Source organism: Musca domestica, unplaced genomic scaffold (assembly GCF_030504385.1).
Source record: "Musca domestica strain aabys unplaced genomic scaffold, Musca_domestica.polishedcontigs.V.1.1 27, whole genome shotgun sequence".
In the NCBI taxonomy this organism is placed as follows: domain Eukaryota; kingdom Metazoa; phylum Arthropoda; class Insecta; order Diptera; family Muscidae; genus Musca; species Musca domestica.
In genome coordinates this window covers 4319397-4345488 of record NW_026712286.1, presented here as the reverse complement: position 1 = coordinate 4345488, position 26092 = coordinate 4319397, and the positions used below count along the sequence as shown (strand labels likewise).

The following is a 26092-nucleotide window of genomic DNA, read 5'->3' as shown; positions in this document are numbered from 1 at the left end:
CAAGCACCGATTCGAGTTCCCGATAATATACTCCTCGTTTATGACCTCGAATACATGTAAGATCAACGTCATTCACCAGAGTTCTTTATTATAACCCGAACAGCGAAAACATCTACAACTCGAGCGCCATCATCGTGGTCTCTCCATTCATCAGAGGTCCCGGCACTCCGCTATAACCCGAAGTTCATCATCGTGTTCCCCTGACACCCGACGTCTATTCATCAAATTTTCCGATTATCTTCAACCCAGGGAGTATATACCCCCAGGGGGTATATAGCAACAAAAGCCATATATCATTCTCTTCCATCCGTCCCTCCATCCATCCGTCCGTCTGTCTGGTGTAAACGACAACTCTGGGACAATCCGATTCGATCCAAACTTGGTATTTCGTAATATTATTGTCAAACTTAGATCGAAGAAGACCTTCTGGTCTTCCATGTGAAGACCTTCTGATATTCTATAAGAGGACCTACTGGGCTTCTAAAGGAAGACCTTCTAGGCTTCTATGAGAAGACCTTCTGGGCTTCTATAAGAAGACCTTCTGTTCTTCTACGAGAAGACCTTCTGTTCTTCTATGAGAAGACCTTAAGCTTTTTTATTAGAAGACTTTCAGCTCCTCTATGAGGAAGCCTTGTGGTCTTCTATGTCAAGACCGTCTGGTCTTCTAGAAGAAAACCTTCTGACCTTCTAGGAGAAGACATTCTCGTCTTCAAGGAATGATCTTGTGGTCTACTAGGCGAAGACCTTGTAGTTTTCTATTAGAAGACCTTCTGGTCTTCTATGAGAAGAGCTTCTGGTCTCCTATGGGAAGATCTTCTGATCTACTATGGGAAGACCTTCTGGTCTTCTATGAGAAAACCTTAAGGTCTTCTATGAGAAGACCTTCTGGTCTTCTATGAGAAGACCTTCTGGTCTTCTATGAGAAGACCTTCTGGTCTTCTATGAGAAGACCTTCTGGTCTTCTATGAGAAGACCTTCAGCTCTTCTATGAGAAGACCTTCAGCTCTTCTATGGGAAGACCTTCTGCTCTTCTATGGGAAGACCTTCAGCTCTTCTATGGGAAGACCTTCAGCTCTTCTATGGGAAGACCTTCAGCTCTTCTATGGGAAGACCTTCAGCTCTTCTATGGGAAGACCTTCAGCTCTTCTATGGGAAGACCTTCAGCTCTTCTATGGGAAGACCTTCAGCTCTTCTATGGGAAGACCTTCAGCTCTTCTATGGGAAGACCTTCAGCTCTTCTATGGGAAGACCTTCAGCTCTTCTATGGGAAGACCTTCAGCTCTTCTATGAGAAGACCTTCAGCTCTTCTATGAGAAGACCTTCAGCTCTTCTATGAGAAGACCTTCAGCTCTTCTATGAGAAGACCTTCAGCTCTTCTATGAGAAGACCTTCAGCTCTTCTATGAGAAGACCTTCAGCTCTTCTATGAGAAGACCTTCAGCTCTTCTATGAGAAGACCTTCAGCTCTTCTATGAGAAGACCTTCAGCTCTTCTATGAGAAGACCTTCAGCTCTTCTATGAGAAGACCTTCAGCTCTTCTATGAGAAGACCTTCAGCTCTTCTATGAGAAGACCTTCTGGTTATATATGAATAGACCTTCTGGTCATATATGAAAAGACCTTCTGGTCTTTTATGAAAAGGCCTTGTGGTCTCCTATGCGAAGACCTTCTGGTCTTTTATGAAAAAATCTTCTGGTCTTTTAAGAGAAGACCTCTCAGCATTTAATTTCGCTCCACTGTTTCTTCCCTCACCTGAAATCCTTAGCAAGTACCACCTCCGCCCCACACATGCAACACGTACGAACATTAACATATATGACCCCATTTAAATTTGCAGTTTGACACCTGACAGACAACATTTTATCATTATCATCGGGATCATCATCATCGCCATCGTCATCATCAACACCAACACAAAATATAAATATAGCTCGTGAGAGCTATTTTTTTCGGATGGCCACTTCTTTCTTTGCCGCCTGCCTGCCAGCCTGCCAGCCATTGAAATTGGTATTGGCAAAATGTGTAGCCTGCTTTTGGGCTGAACACCAAATATGGAATATCATGAACAAATAAAATATATAATGTCACGTAGATAACCGCTTTAACCACTATAATTGTGGCCAAAAAGCAACAGCACAGCAATGGCAACATCAATAACAAAAGCAACAACAACAAGCACAAGCAAGGAAGGCAAGCGAAACTAAAGTGTCAGCAGACATTTGTGTACAATGTTTTGTGATTGGGTTTGTTTTCCATGCCTTTTTCATATTGTATATGAATATGTATTGGCATATTGTGTGTGTGTGTGTAGGTATGTGTGTGTGACTGTGTGTTGAACTTATGAAGCCCATGTATATTTGAAATATTTTATTTTAATTGGGTGCCATGTGTCATTGATTGAGTGTACAAGGCGCGTATTTATTTATCCGTCCTGGGCCCAGGGTGCGGATGTGTGTTGTCATACACATACACCGACACACACCCACAATCAATGACATTCAGACTCATTTGATATGCACGATATAGGATTACACCAAGAATAACACACATGGAGAACGTGTTATTGTCATAAATTGATTCCATTGCAAATATTCACAAATAAATGCTGACACGAAAAAAAAAAAATAAAACAGCAACAACAACAAAAATAACAACAACAGCATATGGTGTTTGTAAACATCGCCATTAAGGATAAGGGCAAAGCCAACATTTGCCAAGGTAATCTAAACATTAGTTCCGACATCAAATCAAAGTGGAAATTCAAAACCAAAAACTACTTCGTTCGGCAAAGCTGGTGGTATTATTTTGAATATCGTAAAAGAGGATTACCGATATTGACATATTTTTTATGGCTCCAAGTTGCCAGGAAAATTTTCTAATACCCTCCAAACCTGGAGAGCTACGTGAAGTAACTCGTATAAGACCCAATGGGGAAAGAATTATACTGATTTCATTGTTTGTCAGCTTAAATCTCTCAAAACAAATCTACTTGACTTTTAGAGGGATACTCCTTCCCCCGCTATTGAATTACAAAACTAAACAGGAAATAACAGAGCCAGAACAAGCAACAAAAAAAAATAATAGACGGACAATCAGAGGAATAGAAACGGAAATCACAAATGCACTTCAAGTACTTGGGATTCTGGAATGGCTGAGAGTAGAGATGGGTTAGTAACCCACAAGGAATAGGGAAATACAAACAAACGGGCATTATGCTCTACACGACGATGAAGAGGAAGATGAGAAAGAAGGCGGCAGGCTACAATCCACGTTAAAGGAGAAAAAAAAAAACTCACAAAGAGAAAGGTTATAGAAATGCCATTGTATGGAGAAATGCAATTTGATTTGATTCGCTGCAGGCTCCCCAAGGCAACACAAACAAACTCTGAACTCCTGGCAGCCAGCTCCACCCCACCCCACTCCCTGCCTCTCCTCTATACAAGCCAGCGATCATCTTATTAACCATGATATGTGCAGCATGCATACATGCATGTAACAAGCAATAACATGCTTAAGGCATCATCCCGGGCACACACACACACACTCATCTGCACCCACGCAAGGATGCAGTAGGTTACTTGCATGCACATGCCTCCAAGCGGCATATGTATAAAATAGAAGGGTATTAAAATTTAAGTCGCTTGTTATCCTTTTAAAACGATGGCAGACATGTTTACCATTCGCAATGAGTGGCAGGCGCAACATATTAACAAATGTGTGAGTGTGTGTGTGAGGAACATCCATCTATCCATCACGCTGGAGTTAGGAAATACATATGACCGTACAAATGAAAATCTAAAGTAAAAAGACAGGGAAACATAGGATACAAGTAAGTAATTCAAGACCACGGATAGCTAACAAAGAGGTTTACAAAAAATATGAGAGACTTAAAAGGGAGAATAATAGAGAGATAGAGAAAGAGGGAGAGAGAGAGAGAGAGAGAGAGATAGAAAGTTGGACTCGTATTTCAAGAGGTAAAAGACAATTTTTGCACCGCGTCTTCATCATGCCAGGTATTGGAATCTTCATCAAAATAATTCTCTTTCAATGAGCACGTCGTATACGTTATGAGCATTAGTCTTTTAGGTTTCTATTTTAAAAATGAGAAACCGATTTTTTCCAAAATGCAGGGTCCGCCATATAACATTTTAAATGGTTCTCTTCTAGGCTTCTATATTAACCAGTAAAGAAAGTTCTAAAGTCCCTACGCAACTTTGCTAATTTAGTAGAGCTCCACATAACAATTTAAAGTTTTTATGGGAGAGTTCAATCCTACACGCTATGTACGCCCATTTGGTGGACAATTAATTTGAAATCGGTTAAAAAATATATGGGAGCTATATTCAAATCGGAACCGGTCCGATAAAATTTGGCAAAGATATTTCTGAGCTGTATTTGATATATTTTCCCAAATATTGTTATTACAGAGGGCATATTACGGCTGTGGAGGACAAAAATAACAAATCGGATGAATAATATATATTGGAACTATAGCTATATCTGAACCGATTTCGATCAAATTTGGCATACTTATTTTCAGGCCTAATTTGATTGTATGTGCAAAATTCCATACTATTCGGGCCGATATTACACGTTTGGTGCACATTAAAAGGCAAATCGGACGAAGATATATATGGGAGCTATATCTAAATTTTTACCGATTATCTCCAATTTCAATAGGGTTCGTCCTTGGGCCAAACAAATGTTGTTTGGAAAATTTTATCTCAATCGGATAATAAATGCGATCTGCATTTTTTTCATAAGGATACATGGACAAACGGACGGACATGCATAAATCGACTCAGAATATGATTCTATGCAGATCATTAAAAGGAACTATGGGTCTATCTTGTGTCCTTTTGCCTGTTACAAACAAATGCACAGAGACATAATACCCTGACCACCTTGTGGTGTAGGTATAAAAATAGGATAGCGATATACAGGGTCCGCCATATAACATTTTATTCAACTAATGTTTATTTCTCGTCTGATTTGAGAGATCATAAGTTGTATTCTTCCGCCTTATGAGTATGGTTGAGTTTACGTATGAACAAGGCTAAGAGATATTGAGACATTACTTTGAAAACCTTACTGTGTTGCAGAAGTATGCAGATATTGTGTAAGGATTTTGGAAGAAGAGAAGTATCGTTAGCTCCGTATGAAAATCTGCCGCTGTATTTCACCAATGGACCAAATGTCTCTGGCTTTGTCGGAATAACACTTATATTTACGGGTGAGATAAAAAACCTGGAACACAGTCAAACGCCATAATTTTCATTTTTTTTTTAAATTTTATTGAATTAAAGCAAAAAATGTCGGAAAAAGCATCAAATTTTCTAATAAGTATAGATTTGTTCGAATTGGTCACCTTTGGCACGAATTATGGCCTTCAAACGGTCAATGAAACCGTCCTACGCTGCCTAAATGTTGCTCTGCGGTATTTTTGCCCATTTTCAGCGAAGCGCTTGCTTGAGGTGATTGTCACTTTGATATTTTTAAGTGCCCACCTTGCTTTCCAAAATACTACAGACACAATAGTCCAACGGATTGGTATCTGGAGATTTTGGTGGCCATTGTGCGCTGGAAATGAAGCGAGGAACCTCATTTTGTAACCATTCTTGGGTGGCGCGTGATGAGTGCAATGATGCTGAGTCCTCTTGGAATATCCAAAGTCTGCGGCCAATTTTTTTGCGTGCCTAAGACTTTAATACACCCTGCAGAATATTTTCGCTATAATATTCGGCATTTATTCTGATGCCACGGTCGATTAATACAAGCGGAGAGCGACCATCGGCTGTTATGACGGCCCACACCATCACCATGGCTGGCTTGAGGCTTGAGTTCTGGTGGCCAACCGAAGGTGCAGATTTTCAGCTGACCTCTTGGCACGATTTTGTGGTTTTCCAGCCAGATATAAAGAAATCACACTATCACGCTTGAGTCACGAATATTTTTTTTTTTTTTTTTTTTTGGTAATCAATATAATGAGCTGTCACTGGAATAATTTTAACAGCTGTCGGACGAGTGGCTTAGAAATGACAGCAGTCTGAGTAGATATACAATCTAATCTTAGTTCATGGAACTTCTTCCTAGATCAGGGATTTCTCGGGTATTTTTAGAGGGGGTATTCTTCCTAATATTTTCAGAAGCAAGATCGTATGCTTTAGAGTTCGTTGAAAAGCGTAAATATTTCAAATGTTCTTTCAAAGAAACGGAAGTATGCTGATCTGGAGGGTATGTTCAAAGAATTAAAGACAATATTTTCAAAACGTGGGTTGTGGATTTTTTTTAAATAATTCTTTCAATCACAAAGACAGGATTATTTTTTTTTTTTATTTTGAAGGATGCTGATTCTTTCAAAATTGGATATTTTCACTATTTGTTCGATTTATAAACGAGACTATAGTAGTACATTTTTGGGATTTGTGCTTTGGAATGAAATTTTATGAAGATAACAAAAGATTCTGAAACAAATTTTGTGAGTAGACTGGCTTTTGGAGGGTCCTCTGGAATCATCAGGGTGGAAATTTAAAGCTATAACTGTGAATATGCTGTATGTGAGAGGCAGCCATTGAGTGCTCTGTTCTAGAACCTGCAAAAAACTACTAGTTTTGCATTTTTTTAAAGAAAGCGACTGTTATTGAGTAACAAATTTTACATTCTTGAAGTTCTGAAAAGGGCCAGAGGTCTGCATTTACGTCTGACTCTTGAATTGCTTATAAATCAAGGAGAAATTTAGCATTTTAAATTTGCATTGATTTTTTTTTTTTTTTTTTGGGTTTGAAATTTCATCACATTTTTCAGACACAAACGAAAGCTCTCGTCTGCTGCACTTAAAATCATTTTTAATTCTGACCGCTTTTGCAACTCTTTGGCAAAGGACTTCGGTTGTCTCTAATCAGACATCAAGTCATTTGCAAATACCCAACAAATCATCCATGGAATATATATTAGACTCAATCTCTCAATTGCAGGGGGGTTGAAGGTTTGTTGTGATGTTGGCTATTTCCGCTTGTTTATTTTGCATCTTGTAGTTTATGCGTACCCGTCTTTCTTCCGTTCTCTTTCTCTTTCTGGCTTTATTACTTATTCAAATATTTATATTTTCATTTCAGACATAACCAACTGGGCTATGTTTTTTTTTTTCATTCTCATTCTTCAACGTAAATCGTTTATCCTCTCTGGATTTATGTTTAAGGCGGGCGGTTTTTTTCTTCTCCAACTCTAGAGCTGGGGGTGCTGGTTGTTGTGGGGTTGGTGTTGTTATTGGTGGCCTATGGAATGTGGCAACGTACAATTGCAAAGCACTTACATATTCCATATATTTATGACCAAACACACACACACATATATACTCACCAGTATAGACTCAACAAATATTTATGTTTTTGCCCTTGCGGAGTGACTATGTGCCAAAGGAAAGGAATTGGAGGAAAGATGTCCAAACTTGGTGACGGAAAGGGCATATATATTTTAGTGCTCTTGGAAAAAAAAAATATAAATGTTTTTGAGACATTGCGAAAAGAAATAAGAAGATGTAGAAGATCTTTTGAACTCTTCTGGGATTTACTCAATATTGGTATTCTACCTAAATAAAGGAAGTCCTCTAAAAGTAGGGTTTTAAAGATTATATTCCCAAATACTAAAAGCCCTTAAACCTTGGACCTTGAATATTTGAGTTTTGGATCGCATTTTTCTTCACCAGTTTAATTGCGATGGTCTCTGAGGTAAGAGGAAGAAAATTGCTACAAATTTGTGATGGATAGAATGTATTGAGGAAGGATCGCACTAGAGGTGGTGGTGAAGGACTAGCGTTCCTATTGCAATACTCTGTCTATTGACTCATATATGCCACATATGGGGGGTATCGGTCAATTCTTTCTGCAATTTCCTTAACCAAAGGGACGTAAATTGGCAAAAATTCAGAAAATATATCAATCGCCGCTTCAGACAACTAACCAACCCATCCGATTTCCAGGTAGCAGATAGGTTTTTCGGTGGCATCATCAATGTTGCAGCTGATCGCTATTTATTGCTGGTCAAATACATGAAATAAGACCATATTTCCCGCCAGAAGCAGCGGTAATAGCCAATGAGCGAATTGGAGATCCTCAAGTCTCTTTCCGGCAGCATTTACGGGGCTGATAAGGAAACTGTTTGACTTTCTACAACGCGATATACCGGTCTGTGGTAAACTACGCGTCTTCGGTGTGATCCGGTACAGTTAGTATATTTAACCCTGCTAGAACGCCTCCCTTAGAACCACAAATTGTGACTCCTCATGACACCAGACGACCATCTACATGAGGAGGCGGTGTACAAATTTCTGTCACATTTAGGTATTTTTAACCTAATTGCGGATAAATATATTCTTGTGGGGGTTTACTCCGTTAGTCAATTCGAAAGTTCGGATACAAAATCTGGTGTTTATCCGGTTCTACAATACTGAAATTTGAAAGCTTATGGAAACACCTATCCAACTTAATACCCCATAATGGGTCCAAAAAGTTTCGGTATAAACTATTAATTTTCTTGTCTTACTCCGTAACCGTTTCAAACCCCAACCTATTACCACTTGTTGGATAGGTGTTTCCATAAGCTTTCAAATGATATCCATTTTTGTATCGGTTTTGTAAAACCGGTTCAGACCCGGATTTTTTACCTGAACTTCTGGATCAAGTAACCAGGTATTTCCCCCGCGAAAAATATTACTTGCCGTAGTCATGGTAAAAATACCTACCAGTTTTAAAAAGATCTGATTATACCCCCAAAACTCAACTTGCACCGCAACCTCCGTCCAAGCACATAAGGATAGACCTTTATGTCCCAGAGAGAGAGAGAGAGAGACATAGAGAATTTGAACAACAGGACTTCCAAGTAGGACTGAATGGTATTCCCTATGACGCGGTCACAGAATTTATGAGGAATATAGAGTGAATAACGGAGACCATAACCCTCCATTTGGTCAATTAAAATCTGGATGGTGTAGTTTTCTTAATTCGTATTCGTCCAGCTTGTGTCACATTCCCACATGACATGCTGCACATCTTTCACTGCCAAGCCAAGCCTACTCATCTAACTCCAGTATCGTTAAGGACCCAAACTATATAGGTAGAACCTGTTTGAGAAGAATCAGAAGGGACACAGAGATAGGAGCTGCTACAATAACGTCGATTTTTTTATATTTTTTGAGAATATTTTATTAAAGGATTTTAAGGATATTATATTTGAAAGGATATTCTTTCAAGGACCAAACACTCTCATTTTTTCTAAAAACATCAATTGTAGATTTTTTAGGAAAAAAATTAAAAAAATGTAGATTTTAGAAGAATGTGTTTCTAAGGATCAACAACCTTCCAAATGTGATTTCTTCAAGGATAAGAGCCAAAATGTAAAAATTTTTTTTTGCGAATATTTTTTTCAGGACCAAAAGCCCTTTAGTCGACAATTTTTTAGAAAATTGTTATAAGAACTGGAGGCCTTGCATTTTTTTTATTATTTTTTTAAATATCCTTTTAATATTTTCAGGAAAATTATCATGTAAAACCATGTAACATGTAAAAAATATATATTTTTTGCGAATAACTTTTTTCAGGACTAAAAGCCCTTTAATCAGAAAGGACAAAGAGATAGGAGCTGCTACAATCACGTCGATTTTTTATAATATTTTTGAGAATATTTTTTTTAAGGATTTTAAAGATATTATATTTGAAAGGATATTCTTTCAAGGACCAAACACATTCATTGTGGACTTTTTAGGAAAAAATGTAAACAAATGTAGATTTTTAAGAATATTAGTTAAGAATGTGTTTCTAAGGATCAACAACCTTCCAAATGTGATTTTTTTAAGGATAAGATAAGAGCCAAAATGTAAAAAAAAATGTTTTACAAATATTTTTTTCAGGACCAAAAGCCCTTTAATCGACGATTTTTTAGAAAATTTTTTAAGAACTGAAGGCCTTGCATTTGTTTACTATATTTTTTTAATATCCTTTTAATATTTTCAGAAAAATTATCCTGGGTAAAACGTGTAAAAAATATATTTTTTGCGAATAATTTTTTTCAGGGCCAAAAGCTTTTTAATTGAGGATTTTTTAGAAAAATTTTTAAGAAATAAAGAGCTTGCAATTTTTTTATTATTTTTTTTTTTTTCTAATATCTTTTTAATATTTTCAGGAAAATTATCCTAGGTTTTTACTATGGAAAAATCCAATATGTGTAGCCTCCTCTTTTACCAGATGCGCGTTTGACTGTTTATCCACGTTTGACCATATAAAGTTTCCATTTTTCATTACGAACCTCAGCTTCCTAGGTAAATGGTTGTGAAAGTTTGTCCTTCCCTGTCGAGGAAAAATAATATTCATCTATTTTGTTATTTTTTCCCCTCGTTCGCCCAACATTCTCATGCGGAATCTAAAACAATACGAAAACATGTGAAGTATTGCATATTTATAAAGCCTAAGCCTATTTGTGATTCTTTCTTGATGTTTGCTTGTTATTTTATTTTTTTGGTGGCTTCTGGGCTTCCATATTTTTGGCCTCCAAGTTAAATGTACATATGCCGGGAACATGTTGCCGAGACATGGCTGCAAAAAGGAATGGGAAAAAAACTGGAAAGCTTCAAAGGGAAGCAGTCTAACAAATTTTCGCTACCAAAAACTCTAGTTTCTTTCCATGAGAGTGTCTGTGTGTGAGAGGGAGTGAGAGAGACGCAGACATTTATAAATAGAAATGTCTACACATGTACACATATGAATTTTATTTGAATAAAATTTGTTTCTTTTCGTTTTTTTTTTTCTTTTTTGTGGAGCGTACATATTTTCCTTTCAAATATTTGAATTGTGTCTAGAAGGCAAACTTTAAAAGCCGTAGCCCTTTTGAATATTCCATTCCCAGCTTTTTTTATTCACATTTTATTTTTTTAGTCTGAAGCGTCTACAGTGTCTATTTGCTTTTGATTTTAATGCAATTTAGGTTCATCCTGCCATGGCAACAGTCATTAACACCACCATACGACCTCCCCTCACAGCCATGGAGCCAACCATTTTTGCTGTAAATTTTCACAATTATTTGAATGCTTAATTATAACCTCAAAATAGTGTAGCCAAAATAAAAAAAATCGCTTCTAACACCTTTATATAATTCTGGAACCGTTAACATTTTTTGCTAACAACGCCGAAACTTTTGTGTTATCTTATTTACATACACATATATACCTAAGCTAACCTCAATATTTAACTTGGCAAATAAAGCAAATGCTTGCATTACAACAAGTTCGGTATAGTAATAACACAGTGGAACCTGTTTGTTATAAGACTAGGTATGGGTTGGCTGTTTCAAGTCATTGCTATAAATACTATGGGCCTCCCATATTCTTATTTAGAATTTTTTGGAGATACTCATTTGACAAATTTCTTACGGTCAACAACTCAGCAACATGACTAATGGAAAAAAAATAAGGCAGATCCGTTTCAAGCATTTCTTTACCAAGTATATTTTTTAAAAAATTATGTCAAATATTTTTCTAAAAACCCTTTCAAGGCTATTGCAAAACAGGATTTTTTGAAAATATTTTTTCAAGGAATTTTAAAGTTCTTATTTTTATATCCTCCGCCATATAGCTACAGAGGTTGAAGCCGTCAAGGCGATAATCATGTAAAACCCCTCGACATCATCATCATCTCGATATTTAAATCATCTCAAAATGTATTTATCAACTCCTCGATACCTTCCCAAGGCCAGGGAGTCTTAACAGAGCAGACAGACGAGCTGACGACCAGGCCATATTTATAGAAGAATTTCAAGCCAAGCAGTCTCTGTAGACGAGCTTAAGGGCGGTAAGTTCATATAAACGAGCTGAATGCCATCGAGCCTATAAATACGAGCTGTAGGAGAGGTAGTCCATATAGACGAACGTGGCTGGAAGCCAGGATGTATATATAGTAGAGACGAGTCCCGGAGAGGGACGAGCTGAAGGCAGTCTTTCCCTCTCCATCTCTTTTTCTATATCTCTGTCTCTTTATACACATAGTACATATAGTAGAACTGGGGGACGAGGACAAACCCAAGGTAGTCTTTCTCTCTCTACATCTCTTTCTTTCTTTCTATCTCTCCATCTCTATCTATCTCTCTCTATTGAAGCTAAAGGCAGCCTCCCACTCTATACGAGCTATGCCAGTTACTTACTCTAGATGAGTTAAATGGGGGAAGCAAGCTGATATGCCATCGAGCCTATAAAGACGAACTGGAGGCCAGAATGTCCATATAGACAAACATCTGACCCGGATTCCATGAAGACAGAGACCAGAAAGTCCACATAAATGAGATTAATGCTGGGGATTCCATAAATACGAAATGGAGGCCAAGGAATCTATGTCAACGAAATAAAAACCTTGGAGTACCATATAGACGAGCTGGAAGCCAGGATGCCCATATAGTCGAATTGGTAGACCAGGACGAGCTGAAGGCAGTCTTTCTTCTTTCTCCCTCTCGCTCTCTCTCTGAAAAAGCTAAAGGTAGTTTCTTTATCTTGGCGAGCTGAGGCAGTTACTTACTCTAGACTAGTTAAAGGGGTGCTCTGTGAAGGAGCTGAAAAAACTGAAGATAGGCGCCCTTGAAAGAGGTGATGGAAGACTCCATTGATGAGATTATCAAGAAGACAAAGAGAGATCCTTTCGACGACTAAGGATAGCCTCACGAACTGAGCGCGTCTCAATAAACTTGGACCTCAAATGGATCTTCAACGATCTCTGAGCTGAGTTCATATTTTTTACCGATAGAGGATAAAGTGGGATACTTTGGTCCACAAATCTGGCACATTGTTAATATTTACAGCAGATTTATGTTAGACACTAAACGGAAAATATTGACCAACTCCTCTGTAACTGCCCCCATAATAGGGACAAGAGTTTCAATGAGGGTATACCTCTGTCGGCAAAACTGACTGATATTATTTAATTTATTTTTATTAAAAAAAACAAGTAAAAAAGCTAAAAGTTCTGCCGGGCCGATCTTTGAATAGCCTTCACCATTTGGAAAGATTTTGGCAATTTTCAAAAAAATAAAATCCTTTAAAAATGCTGTTAAAAGCTTAAAAATACCGAATGTAGCCGTTATATTAGAGTCTGCACGACGGCGTGGACCTCTAAGGGATTTCAGATTTTGCTAGAATTATATGCATACTAACATTTTCTATATTTATTGCTATAATTTTTATAGCATACTTTTAGACACTCCCAGAAATTTTTAAACTAAATTAAAAGGCTATAGATCAGACTATAAATATATTTACAGTATAAATATGATATGAATATGGTTTAAGTATATTACATAATTGGATTCTGGGGAGCGCCTAAAAGTATGCTATACTAATATTATAAAAAAATTTACATAAAAAATAATTTTCATAAAACTCTGACTCGGATGATCATATGATTGTTTGATAGTTACCAAGGTCCATTTAATTTTTTCTAGAATATTTTTTTGTTCAAAGTAATTTTCTCTCTAGTCTCTGACCCGTTTCCTTAGCTAACCACTAACATTTCATTTTTAGTTGCGATAATGTTTTCACTGAAGGAAGGCTTCACTGTTCTCTCATACATACATACAATTATTTACTTTGTATGTATGTATATACGGATCAAGTTACTATGTATTTGATATCATACATGTATGCATGTCTACTTATATACAAATATGCAGATTTTTTTCAAAATCACACACACCCATTTGAGTAGAAAGAAAAAATTACAAGTTTGCCTTTACTGCCGCTAAAAGTTACCTTTCGACTCCATTCATGTTTTATATTCATTTAACACTTGGCCTCCATGTCCATAGACAAACACGTCCTCCATACATGCATGCTTTCGTTCATTCATTCATTCGTTCGTTCAGACGCCCATACATTCATACTGCGACGGCTACATACCTGCAATGAAAAATAAAAAAACAACGAAACGGATAAAAATACAAAAGTGAAAAGTTTTGCAGTTTTTAGTTTTAGTTTTTTTTCAGATTTTGTTGTTTGTTGTATGTTGTAATTGGTGTTGTTGTAGTAGTAGTAGTTTTTTTTCTTTACTTTCTCATTGCCACCTCCCCTATGTAAGTTGTTAATTAACGCATTATTAGCTAAGTAAAGTTTAGAAAATGAAAACAAACATTTGAGCAGACATTAGCATAGAAAATTCCATTTAACGACATGTCGACTAGCTGCCGGGCAGGCAGGCATTTCACACACATATCAAATATTAAACGTGTGTATGTATGTGTGTGTGCGCACATTTGTGTTTATTTTGCGAGCGCAAAAAAGTAACAATTAAATACGAGTTGAAATTAATTGAGTTTTGAAAGGGTGTTGCAAATAAAATAAAAAATTAATAGAAAGTCGTGTGCAACTTGGATTGCCTCATGTGGGGAAGTAAGGGTCGGGGTCGAGTATGATACCCTATATAACCAGACATATTTAGGGGAGCTACCGATAACAAATATAGATCTATAATCCCAGCCAACTATAATTATTATTGAATGAGAATTAGGATTTTTAAGGGGGTTTACATTTGAAATCGGATGGAACTAATATATGGGAGTTATATTTGAATCGAGGTTATATAAATTTGATAAAGGTAATTGTACCCTACACCACAAGGTGGTCAGGGTATTATGTCTTTGTGCATTTGTGCAAGCAAAAGGAAACAAGATAGACCCATAGATCCTTTTGATGATCTGCATAGAATCACATTCTGAGTCGATTTATGCATGTCCGTCCGCCCGTCTGTCTGTCCAAGAATTTTTGTGAACAAAGTACACTTCGCATTTATTACCCGATCCAGATGAAATTTTGCACAAATCATTTGTTTGGCCCAAGGACGAACCGTATTAAAATTGGAGATAATCGGTAAAAATTTAGATATAGCTCGCATATATATCTTCGTCCGATTTGCTTTTATTGTGCACCAAACCTGTAATATCAGCCCGAATACTATGGAATTTTTTGCACATACAACCAAATTAGGCCTGAAAATAAGTATGCCAAATTTGCCAGAAATCGATTCAGATATAGCTATAGCTCCCATATATATTGTTCATCCGATTTGTTATTTTTGTCCTCCGCAGCCTTAATATGCAACAATATTTGGGGAAATATATCAAATACAGCTCAGAAATACCTTTGCTAAATTTTATCGAGATCGGTTCGGATTTGGACATATCTCCCATATATAACTTCGTCCGCTTAACTTTTTATTGTGCACCAAACGTCTAATATTTGCCCGAATGGGATGAAATTTGGCACTTACTACCGAATTGAGTCTAGAAGCTAATATCTCCAATTTGGCGAAGATCAGTTCAGATATAGCTATAGCTCCCATATATATTGTTCATCCAATTTGTTATATTTGTTACCCACAGCCGTAATATGCGCTCCGTAACAACGATATTCAGGGAAATATATGAAATACAGCTCAGAAATATCTTTGCCAAATTTTATTAAGATCGGTTCAGATTTGGATAGGGCTCCCGAATTTAAAAGATACAAATGCTTCGACATATTTAGTCTTTTGAACTTTAAATTATAATTTTAATCATAGCGTGTATAATTGAATTCTCCCATAAAAACTTTTAATTGTTATGTGGATCTCTACTAAATTAGCAAAGTAGTGTAGGGGTGGTGTAAGTCGGCCCGCCCGACTTTAAGACTTTCTTTACTGGTTTTCAGTTGTATGTTGTCATAGAGTCTACATTATGACATTGAGAGGGCCTACATATATATTCATATATACAGGGTGAGATGGAAAACCTGCAGCCAATTTCAGACTGCTGTGATTTTCAAGCCACTCGTCCGACAACTGTTAAAATTATTCCAGTAAGAGCTCATTATATTGTTTACAAGCGAAAAAAAAGCATTTTGGTGAGAATTTTTCAGAAAAAAAAGTTATCCGGGATGGAGTTCAAGCGTGATAGTGCGATTTCTTCTTATTTGGCTGGAAAACCACAAGCGGCCATCGTTGGAGTACTCCAGCATTTAAATGTAAAATAATCTCTTGTGTCTCATAACATCGCTCGTTGTCGTTTGTACACTGGTAGCGTAGCCTGATGTAAGGAAGTGGATGGAAAAAAACAGCATCATCGCCAGAAATGGTTCGAAAATTAAAGAAGCGACTTGATCGAAACCCGCGTCGCAGTGGCAGAAAAATGGCTCGTGAGCTGAACATATGCATTCCGCAAATATTGAAAAATGAGCTCAGAATAAAGCCATTGAAATTCCAAAAAGTTCAAGAACTTACACCGCAACAAATATAAAATAAACTCAAAAGAGCTAAAGAGTTGCTTCGCTTGGCCGAAAGTGGTGAACAGACGAATTTGGTTTTCTCCGCTCTCCGATGACAAAACATTCGTTGTCCAGCAGTTTGTAAACAAACAAAGAGGTCAGCTGAAAATGTGCACCTTTGAAGGTCAGCTGAAAATGTGCACCCAGAAGGTGTGGGCCGCCAGAAGAGCCGATGGTCGCACTCCGCTCGTATTAATCGACCGTGGCATCAGAATAAATGCCAAATATTATCGCGAAAATATTATGGAGGGTGTATTAAAGCCTTGGGCACGCAAACATTTTGGCCGCAGACCTGGGACATTCCAGCGAGGTCGCACAATCGCACTCAGCACGCGCCATCCAAGAATGGTTTCAAAATGAGGTTCCTCGCTTCATTTCCAGCGCACAATGACCACCAAAATCTCCCGATACCAATCCGTTGGACTATTGTGTCTGGAGTATTTTGGAAAGCAAGGTTGGCACTAAAAAATACCAAAGTGTCGATCACCTCAAGCAAGCGCTTCGCCGGGAATGGGCCAAAATACCGCAGAGCAAAATTTGGGCAGCGTGTGACGGTTTCATTGGCCGTTTGAAGGCCATAATTCGTGCCAAAGTTGACCAATTCGAACAAATCTAAACTTATTCTAAAATTTGATGCTATTTCCGAACTTTTTTTCGCTTTCATTCAATAATATTTAAAAAAAAAGTGTGAAAAGTATAGCTTTTGACTTTGTTGCAGTTTTATATCCTCCACCATGCTATGGAGGGTATATAACGTAAAACGATATAAAACGATATATATATATATATATATATATATATATATATATATATATATATATATATATATATATATACATATATATATATATATATATATATATATATATATATATATATATATATATATATATATATATACAGACAGACAGTCCGTCTGTCTGTCCGTTCGTCTGTCTGTTGTAATCACACTATCTTTGGAACGAATTGAGATAGAAGGCTAAAATTTCGCACACGTGTTTTTTTTCCCAGTAGGCAGGTTAGGTTCGTAAATGGGCCATGTAGGTCCACGTTTTCATATAACCCCCATATAACGGTACCTCCCGATATTCGGTACTTTGATGATTTTAGCGACATTATTTATCGGAATTGTTTCAAATTTGGTATTTGAAGTTCGAAATAGATACTACAGCCCAATACAGAAAATTGTCTGTGCAGGTCCACGGCTTCGTATAGCCCCCATGTAACGGTACCTCCCGTTATTCGGTATTTTGATGATTTTAGCGACATTATTCGCCGGAATTGTTTCAAATTTGGTACTTGAATTTCAAAATGGGAACTACAGTCTGTGACAGAAAATTGTCTATGCAGATCCAGGTCTTCGTATCGGCCCCATATATCAGTACCTTCCTATGTCCGGTATTTTTACGAGTTTAGGTACAAAACCCACCGAAATTTTATGAGATGTCGTATTTGAAGTTCGTAATGGATGCTACAGCCTGTGACAGAAAATTGTCTATGCTGGTCCAGGTCTTCACACAGCTCCGATGTAACTGTAGCTCACTATATATGATACTTTGATGATTTTAGCTACATTATTCGCGGTTTATTTCAAGTTTCGAATTTGAATATGGTAATGGCTTATGACAAAAAATGCCTATGTAGGTCCACATCGTATAGACCCCAATATAACGGCTATATTTGGTATTTTTAAAAATTTTAACAGAATTTTTTAAGGATTTTATTTTTTGAAAATTTTTAAATTCGTTCCAAATAGTCGAGGGTATTCAAAGTTCGGCCCGGCCGAACTTAATGCTTTTTAACTTAAAATTAAAAAAAAAAAAAACTTTTTTTCTTTAAATAATTAAAAAATCACGAATGTAGTACATCTTCCGAAATTTGATATTTTCCTCTTAAATTCTACAACAGACCACTCCGAACTCCCATCACTCATCTCGTCTTCCACTCACATCATTTCGGCTTAATTTTATCCACCAATCAAAAAATAAATGAAACAAACAACGTCATTCAAATTCATTTACAGCGATAAGCTTCGCTTTAACATCTCCCGACCACAATTAAAAATAGGTCAATTATTTAACACCGCATGAGCCTATCATTTCAATCTGTCACCGCGAACAGCAGTAGGTCAGCTATGGGCAGGTGTATGTGTGCGTGTGTGTTTACAAAAATTTCAATTATTATTAATTTTTTAAATGATGTTAATCCCTGCTGCTACTGGTGCTGCTGCTGTTGTTGTCTCTCGTCTGATTGAACAATACAATGTGGTTGAGCAATTAAAAAGACAGCAACAACAACAACATATAACGATAAAATTACAACGGCAACATGGAAATTAATTTACAGTTAGCTAGAAGTACAATTTTATTAAGAACAGCAACAAAACAAAAAAATCAACAACAACAATCCGGGTGCCGACACACGATGATATTCACAGCCATGGCAAAACTATGTAAATATGTCAATAATTATATGTGTGTGTGTGTGTGTGTGTGTGTGTGTGTGTGAGTGAGTGTGTGCGTCCATACTATAATTATTAACGTGGAAACTACTGACCAGATTTACAACTTTACACGAGGCTTGTGTTTAGTGTTGTTTACCGAAAGAGGCGTTACTGGTCAAGCCCCCAAAAACGGAAAATCCGAACAGAGTCATGTTTTCGTATCAAAAAAAAAAAAAAGGACGTGTTGTAAAAATACAATTTTTAATAGAAAAATAAATAGATATTTTGTGAAATGTGTTATTAACTTTTCTCGAGTAAAGGAATTGGAAATTAAAATTGTAAAATAAAAAGTACAGGGTGAGATAAAAAACTGCAACAAAGTAAAATGCCATAATTTTTACATTTTTTTCTATACTTTATTGAATGAAAGCAAAAAATAATTCTGAATATTTGACCCGCCATAGAGGAGGTACCCAAAGGATTGGGCCGATATATCCCATCTTCACTGCAGATGCTATGCTAGTATAAATCTTGGCGAAAGTAAAATTTGAAGAGAATCGGATGCTTTTTTCGTTTTTTTTTTTTTTTTTTTTTTGGTGGGTGGTATAATAATTCTAAAATTTTGACCCGTTATGGGAGAGAAACAAGAAGGAGTGAACCAATATGTTCAATACACACAGTGGATCGTAGGTTCGTGGAAATATTGTGATGTGTCGACCATGAAAATAATCGGTTGCATATTTCGCATTTTATAAGAGTAAATAATATTCAAACATTTTGAAAAAAATAAAACTGCAACAAAGTCAAACGACATCATTTTAAAACTTTTTCCTATATTTTATTGAATGAAAATAAAAAATATCGGAAATAGCATCAAATTTTAGAAAAAGTTCAGATTTGTTCGAATTGGTCACCTTTGACACGAATTATGACCTTCAAACGGCCAATGAAACCGTCACACGCTACCCGAATGTTGCTCTGCAGTATTTTTGCCCATTCCCGGCGAAGCGCTTACCTGAGGTGATCGACACCTTGGTATTTTTTAGTGTAAACCTTGCTTTGCAAAATTCTCCAGTCAGAATAGTCCAACGGATTGGTACACGGAGATTTTGGTGGCCATCGTGGGCTGGAAATCAAGCAAGTAACCTCATTTTGTAACCATTCTTGGGTAGTGCGTGCTGAGTCCTGTAGGAATGTCTAAGGTCTGTGGCCAAAAAATGCAACAAAGTCAAACGCCATAATTTTTAAATTTTTTTAACTTTTATTGAATGAAAGCCAAAAATATCGGAAATAGCATCAAATTTTAGAATAAGCATAGACTTGTTCGAGCTGGTCACATTTGGCATGAATTATGGCCTTCAGACTGCCAATGAAACTGTCACACGCTGCCCGAATGTTGCTCTGCGCTATTTTGGCCCATTCCCGGCGAAGAGCTTGCTTGAGGTGATCGACACTTTGGTAGTTTTCGGTGCCAACCATGCTTTGCAAAATACTCCAGGCACAATAGTCCAACGGATTGGTATTCGGAGATTTTGGAGGCCACTGTGCGCTGGAAATGAAGCAAGGAACCTCTTTTTGTAACCATTCTTGGGTGGCACGTGCTGAGTGCGATGGTGCTGCTTGGTCCTGTTGGAATGTCCAAGGTCTGCGGCCTATATATTTGCATGCCCAAGGCTTTAATACACCCTCCAGAATACTTTCGCGATAATATTCGGCATTTATTCTGATGCCACGGTCGATTAATACGAGCGAAGAGCCACCATCTGCTGTTATGGCGGCCCACACCATCATCATGGCCGGCGCTTGAATCCTAGTGGCCAACCGAATGTGCACATTTCAGTTGACCTCTTTGGCAAGTAAACACGATCATTTTGATTGTTTACAAAGTGCTGGACAACGAATGTATTCTCATCGGAGATCAGGGAAAACTAAATTCGACAGTTCCCCACTTTCGGTCAAGCGAAGCAACTCTTTAGCTCTTTTGAGTCTATTTTCTTTCTGTGGCGGTATAAGTTCTTTCACTTTTTGGATTGGAATTTCAATGGCTTTACCCTCAGCTCATTTTTCAATATTTGCCGAATGGAATGTGGCGATATGTTCAGCTCCGGAGTCATTTTTCGGCCACTGCGACGCGGCAGGTCTCGATCAGGTGTTTTTTTTAACTTTTCGAGCCATTTTTCGGCCACTGCGACGCGGGTTTGGATCTAATCGCTTCTTTACTTTTGGAACCATTTCTGCTGATGTTGCTGTTTTCATACGCCCTTTTCTTTGACATCGGGCTACGCTACCAGTATCACGGTAACGAGCGATGGTACGAGGCACAAAAGATTTATTCACATTTAAATTCTGGAGTGCTCTGTTGATAGCCACTTGTGGTTTTTCAGCCAAATATAAAGAAATCACGCTATCAGGCTTCAATTCCATCACGAATAACTTTTTTTCTGGAAAATTCTCACCAAAATGCTTTCGTACGTTTGTAAATAATATATTGGGCCGTCACTGGAATAATTTTAACAGCTGCCGGGCGAGTGGCTTAGAAATGACAGCAGTCTGAAGTTGGTTGCAGGTTTTTTCATCATTAAATGGGAATTTAAATAGTACCCTTATGAAAATTGAAATTTTGTTTTAAAATAGAGTTAAGTGGAAATGCATGGCTGCCGAATTCAATTTTGAAAATACCGGGGTTGTAAAGAAAGCCTGATTTGTTGCCATTAATTATCAACCAAATTATGTCTTATTGATTTTCCTCGCCACCCTCCCGTACTTTAACAAACAATTTTATTGACAAATATTTAATAGTTATCCTTGTTAACATATGGTTTTAATGCAGTATTAAATTCATATCATTAAAAACGCTTGACGGCGAACAAAACACAACAAAAAAATAATAAACAAAAAAAAACAAATAATAATAATACAAGAACAACACAAAAAACCAATTTAACATACATTCAGGCTATTTGCATTGCAATGCATAAAATTATCCTTTAGTTGTACAGGCTGATGATGATGATTGTCTCTGTTTTTATATCTCTCCCGCTCGCTCGCCCTCATGGTAGGCTCAACAACATAACCTGCCTACTGCCTACCATCTGCTGCCAACGTCGCTATGATATGCTGCACCTACAACAAATGTTCGTATTACTCATATAAAGTTATTTGCCAGGCATATGAATATTGTCTGTCACACACACACAGACAATTAAATATCCATCGAAATGGACTTTTAATAAGTAGTAACATGACAATGTATTTCAAAAACGAAAAAAAAAGAAAATTAAAATAAAATAACAAAAACAGAAATTCTCATTTTGGGTTTCAATAACACAAAGCCAATTTGTTTCCAGGAAATTGCTTTGCATTTCAAAAGGAGGGGGTGGGTGGCAGAAAAATACGCAGTGATAATCATGCAACAATGAGGCAGATAGTAAATAGTATGAAATAATGGAATTTATTGAAATGTTGAAGGGAAAATACTTCGTTTTAAATGGATTTAATTATAATTGTTAGGGAAAAACAATAAGTGTTGAATACATTTCTTTACAAGTACCAGGTGGCGTATGATTATCAGTTATTGATCATACGCTCAGATGGACTATCTTCTGCAAAATGAAAATTAATTACAATTATACTCCGAGGAGAGAAGATAGGGCCCAACTAAAAATTTAGTGGTTATTGTAACAGCCCTATTATCGGGCTGACTTGACAGTACTTAGCAGAGTAAAACCGAGATAGCTTCAGATCTTCACAACGACTGTCCTATGACAAGTCCCGGGTTTGAATTATTGAGGCTTTTTTTTAGAAAACCACGTCATCGTTTTGTTCTATCTGCGCTTATATCCCTTTTTGGTTAGGTGGTCTCCCAGAGCTATTTCTGTTTTTACGCCAAGAAAAATCGAACTACATCTTTGCATGGATTTTCAGGTATACTTTGGAAGAATTAGTGAATATTTAAGATTATAATTCAAAGACGATTTTTGAGACCATAAACTTGTATATTTTTAAGGTTTTAACTCCACGGCTCGAAACCATTTAAGTGTCACATTTTTTAAAATTTATATAAAGACAAAGGCATGGGTACTTCCTACAAGTTTTTTAAATCCTTTAACCAAGACTACAACAATTTCAAATTAATCTTCATTTTTTTTTTACCGGGATACAGATAGTTTTGATTCTTTTTAATGAAACTTCCTACCAATACCCTTACAAAGGCTTGTTAATTCCAAAGCCAAAAAAGGTTCTTCTGTAGTGCATTTTAAGGATATCTAGTACATTAAAGTCCTGCAAAGGCGCTAATTATAGTAAATATATTTATGAAGATTTCTCTAAGGGTTCATAAATTTTATAACGCAATTTTCATCACTCTTTCTCAACGACTCATAGATTTTTGTGATTCTTTACAAACTTTCTGAAAAAGGTCGTTGATTTATGAGTTATTTTTCCTAAGACTTTGGTAAAGGCTTTTAAGTTTCTGATATCCCTTGAAAAGGCTCGGGATTTTTTTTTTACCAAGTCTTATTTTCATTAAGGCTCCTGGTTTTCTAAAAATATTTTATCAAAATTGTTAAAAAAAATTGTAAATATTTAATAATATTTTAACAGACTTTCAAAAAATTTTATGGGTGTGTTTTCAAGACTTCATAAAAATGTTAATAAATGTTTATCCCTCCACATAAATCTCCTGGATTTTAAAGATTATTCAGGACTCTTCTGCTTTTTAGAGTAAAGATTGTTTAAAACTCAGAAAAGCAACTCGATTTTTAATAAAATTTTATCTTGACTTTAAAATTGGTCCGCGAATTTTTATACCCTCGCCCATAGAGCAACAGAGGGAGTATTTCATTTGATACTGCCAAAATGTGCCTCATCCAAATGACGGCTTAAGACCCTAGGTCTCTTTGAAATAATTCCAATTTAGGAAATTTGAAGGCCAAATCCGATTCAGGAAATTTTGGGGGCCCATCTTTTCGTCCGTCTGTCTGGCTGGATAATGCGCACGATAACTCTCGAAGGGAGTACCCGATTTGGTACAAACTTGGTATATCGTAATATTATTGTCAAACTTGAATGGAGTTCTGAGATGGAGAACATCGGACCACTCCATTAGGTACCTCCCCCACAAAGGGTCAAAATTTTGAATAGCCATGAAGTCCATATAACTCGAAATGAGAACTAAAAGCGCAATTCACTCACTCTGGTATATCCCCTACAACGGGCCAAGCACTGATACACGTGACCAAGCAGTGATACAAGTATTAGGACTTGCAAAGTTTGCACAAAGTTGGATGATCCCTTCCTTTTTTTAAGAGGTAAATTATTTTCTGAAGGGGGAGTACAAGAAATAGTGGTCCGATATTGCCCATCTCGGAAATCGATTTAATTTGATAATAATATTACGATTTATAAAGATTGGAACAAATCCCTTCGAGAGTTATGGTGCGCATCCAACAGCGAGAGAGACAAACGGACGGATGGACACTGATAAATCGACTTCAGATATCCTGAAGCGGATTTGGTGCAAAAGAACCAAGGGTCTAAAACCGTTATCTCGATGAACAGGTTTCGGTCGTAACTGCAGCCATATGACTGATATTATAAAAATTAAAGGCTTAGACTTTTTTACGGATATGATCCTTAAAAGGTTCTTAATTCCATATTTTAAGGGCTCTTGCTTCTTAGGCAAAATATATAAAAGTTCAAAGGAGGAATGGCTTGAATAATTGTATTATGAGTGTATTTTTATTCCCCTTATTTGTGGTCATTAAGTCTCTGGCAAAAAACCCGGTCCTTCAAATATTACGTTAAAATATTTCGATTTAGGGTTTTTGCGCCTGGTTTGAAAATTTATATGTGTTGAAATCTGTTGGTTCTGCAAATAATTTGCTATATATGCTTGAAAAACTTTTTAAATTCTATAAAAATCCTTGCTTAAAGGACATTTGAACCATAAAGAAATTTTCTCAAGTATCCACGATACGAAGGCTACTAAGCCTTGAAATATCATCCATTAAATTAAGATTTATTTAAGGGTTTTAATCTTGGAGCAAAAATACCTTAAAAAATCGTCGTTTTAGGACTAGTTTTCCTTGAAAAAAAATATCTTTAAGTGTCCTAGACAAACTAACATTTGGCATCTCTTAGTACGGAAAAAAAATCCTTAAAAGTCCAATAGTTGGATTTTTTCACTTAAAAACTCAACTCGAAATTTCAGGGTCATTTGGTCCTTAAGCAAAATATATAAAAATCCCGAAGGTTGTAAGGGTGTTGGTCCTTGAAAAAAAAAGAACTCTACAACAAGAGCCAATACAGACTACAAATTGACCTCCTCTTTCCCTCTTTTCTTATATATAGTCCTTTGGTCCTTTTGGTCCTTTTCTTCTTTAAAATGACTCCTGTTGGATTTATGTTGAACAAATACAAGCAAAACGAGGTAACATTTTTGACTTAAAAAGGAATGTCGGTTTTTAAACACTTTAAAGGATCAAGAGCACATAAGGTCCTTAAAAATAACTTTAAAGCAATTTTTTTAAACATAAAAATGTCCTCTCCTTTCCTTGATTTTGTGTTAAAATAATCTTTAAATACACAGAAGACATTTTTTAACAAAAATGGACAATATATTCTCACTTCACAGAATAACAGTAGAGGAGCTAAATTTGCGGTATTCTCTATTGGGATGACCTTCAATAATTACCTTAAGATTTAAGGACATTTTTGCCACATTTCATGTAAATTAACAAATACAACCCGAAAAGTGTTATGTTGAAATTGCTTACCAAATTAAGCTAGATTTAAAATCATCCCCGAAAAAAAAACCTTTAAATAAATTAACAACAACAAAGGCTAACAAAGAAATCTGGGGATGTTTAAAATGTGAATTTTTAAGTAATAAGTGAATCCACCAATAGCATTCACTGGCCTATTTTGTCTGCATTGCCCAGGCCATGGCCTAATTCAACAGTTTAGAAAGATAGAGCAATTTGTGTACCTTCCTTTCTCTAACCTTATTTTTTCAACAAAAAATTATCTCTGTTTTACTTTCGTTCGCCCCCTTCATTTCGTCTCTTCGTCCAACATTTTTAAGTGTCTGCACCATTGTTGTGAACATTTGATAATTCAATTAAGATTATTTTCATTTATGCCATGTCGAAGGACCCTTTCCTTTTGGTCTCCCAGCCAAGGAAGTGTTGCTTTTGAAGTTGTTGATTTTTATGTGGTTGAATAGTCTTTTTGTGGTTTCCTTAACCATGGCCTTTTGTGTTGTGTTGTGTTTTTTGTTTCATTTGCTCCTTCTTCGTTTTGGCCGGCAAAATTCAGGCCTAAATAT

At 36.6% G+C, this 26092-nt stretch overlaps 1 protein-coding gene across 1 annotated transcript in view; it reads right to left on the bottom strand.

The window, feature by feature from the left end:
* The window catches only part of LOC101901103 (B-cell receptor CD22), a 533140-nt gene that overhangs the window by 355095 nt on the left and 151953 nt on the right, over nt 1-26092 (bottom strand). The window contains exon 3 of the mRNA XM_059123997.1: nt 13779-13925. The gene's annotated coding sequence lies outside the window, so the exon portion shown is untranslated. The remainder of the gene's footprint in view (nt 1-13778; nt 13926-26092) is intronic.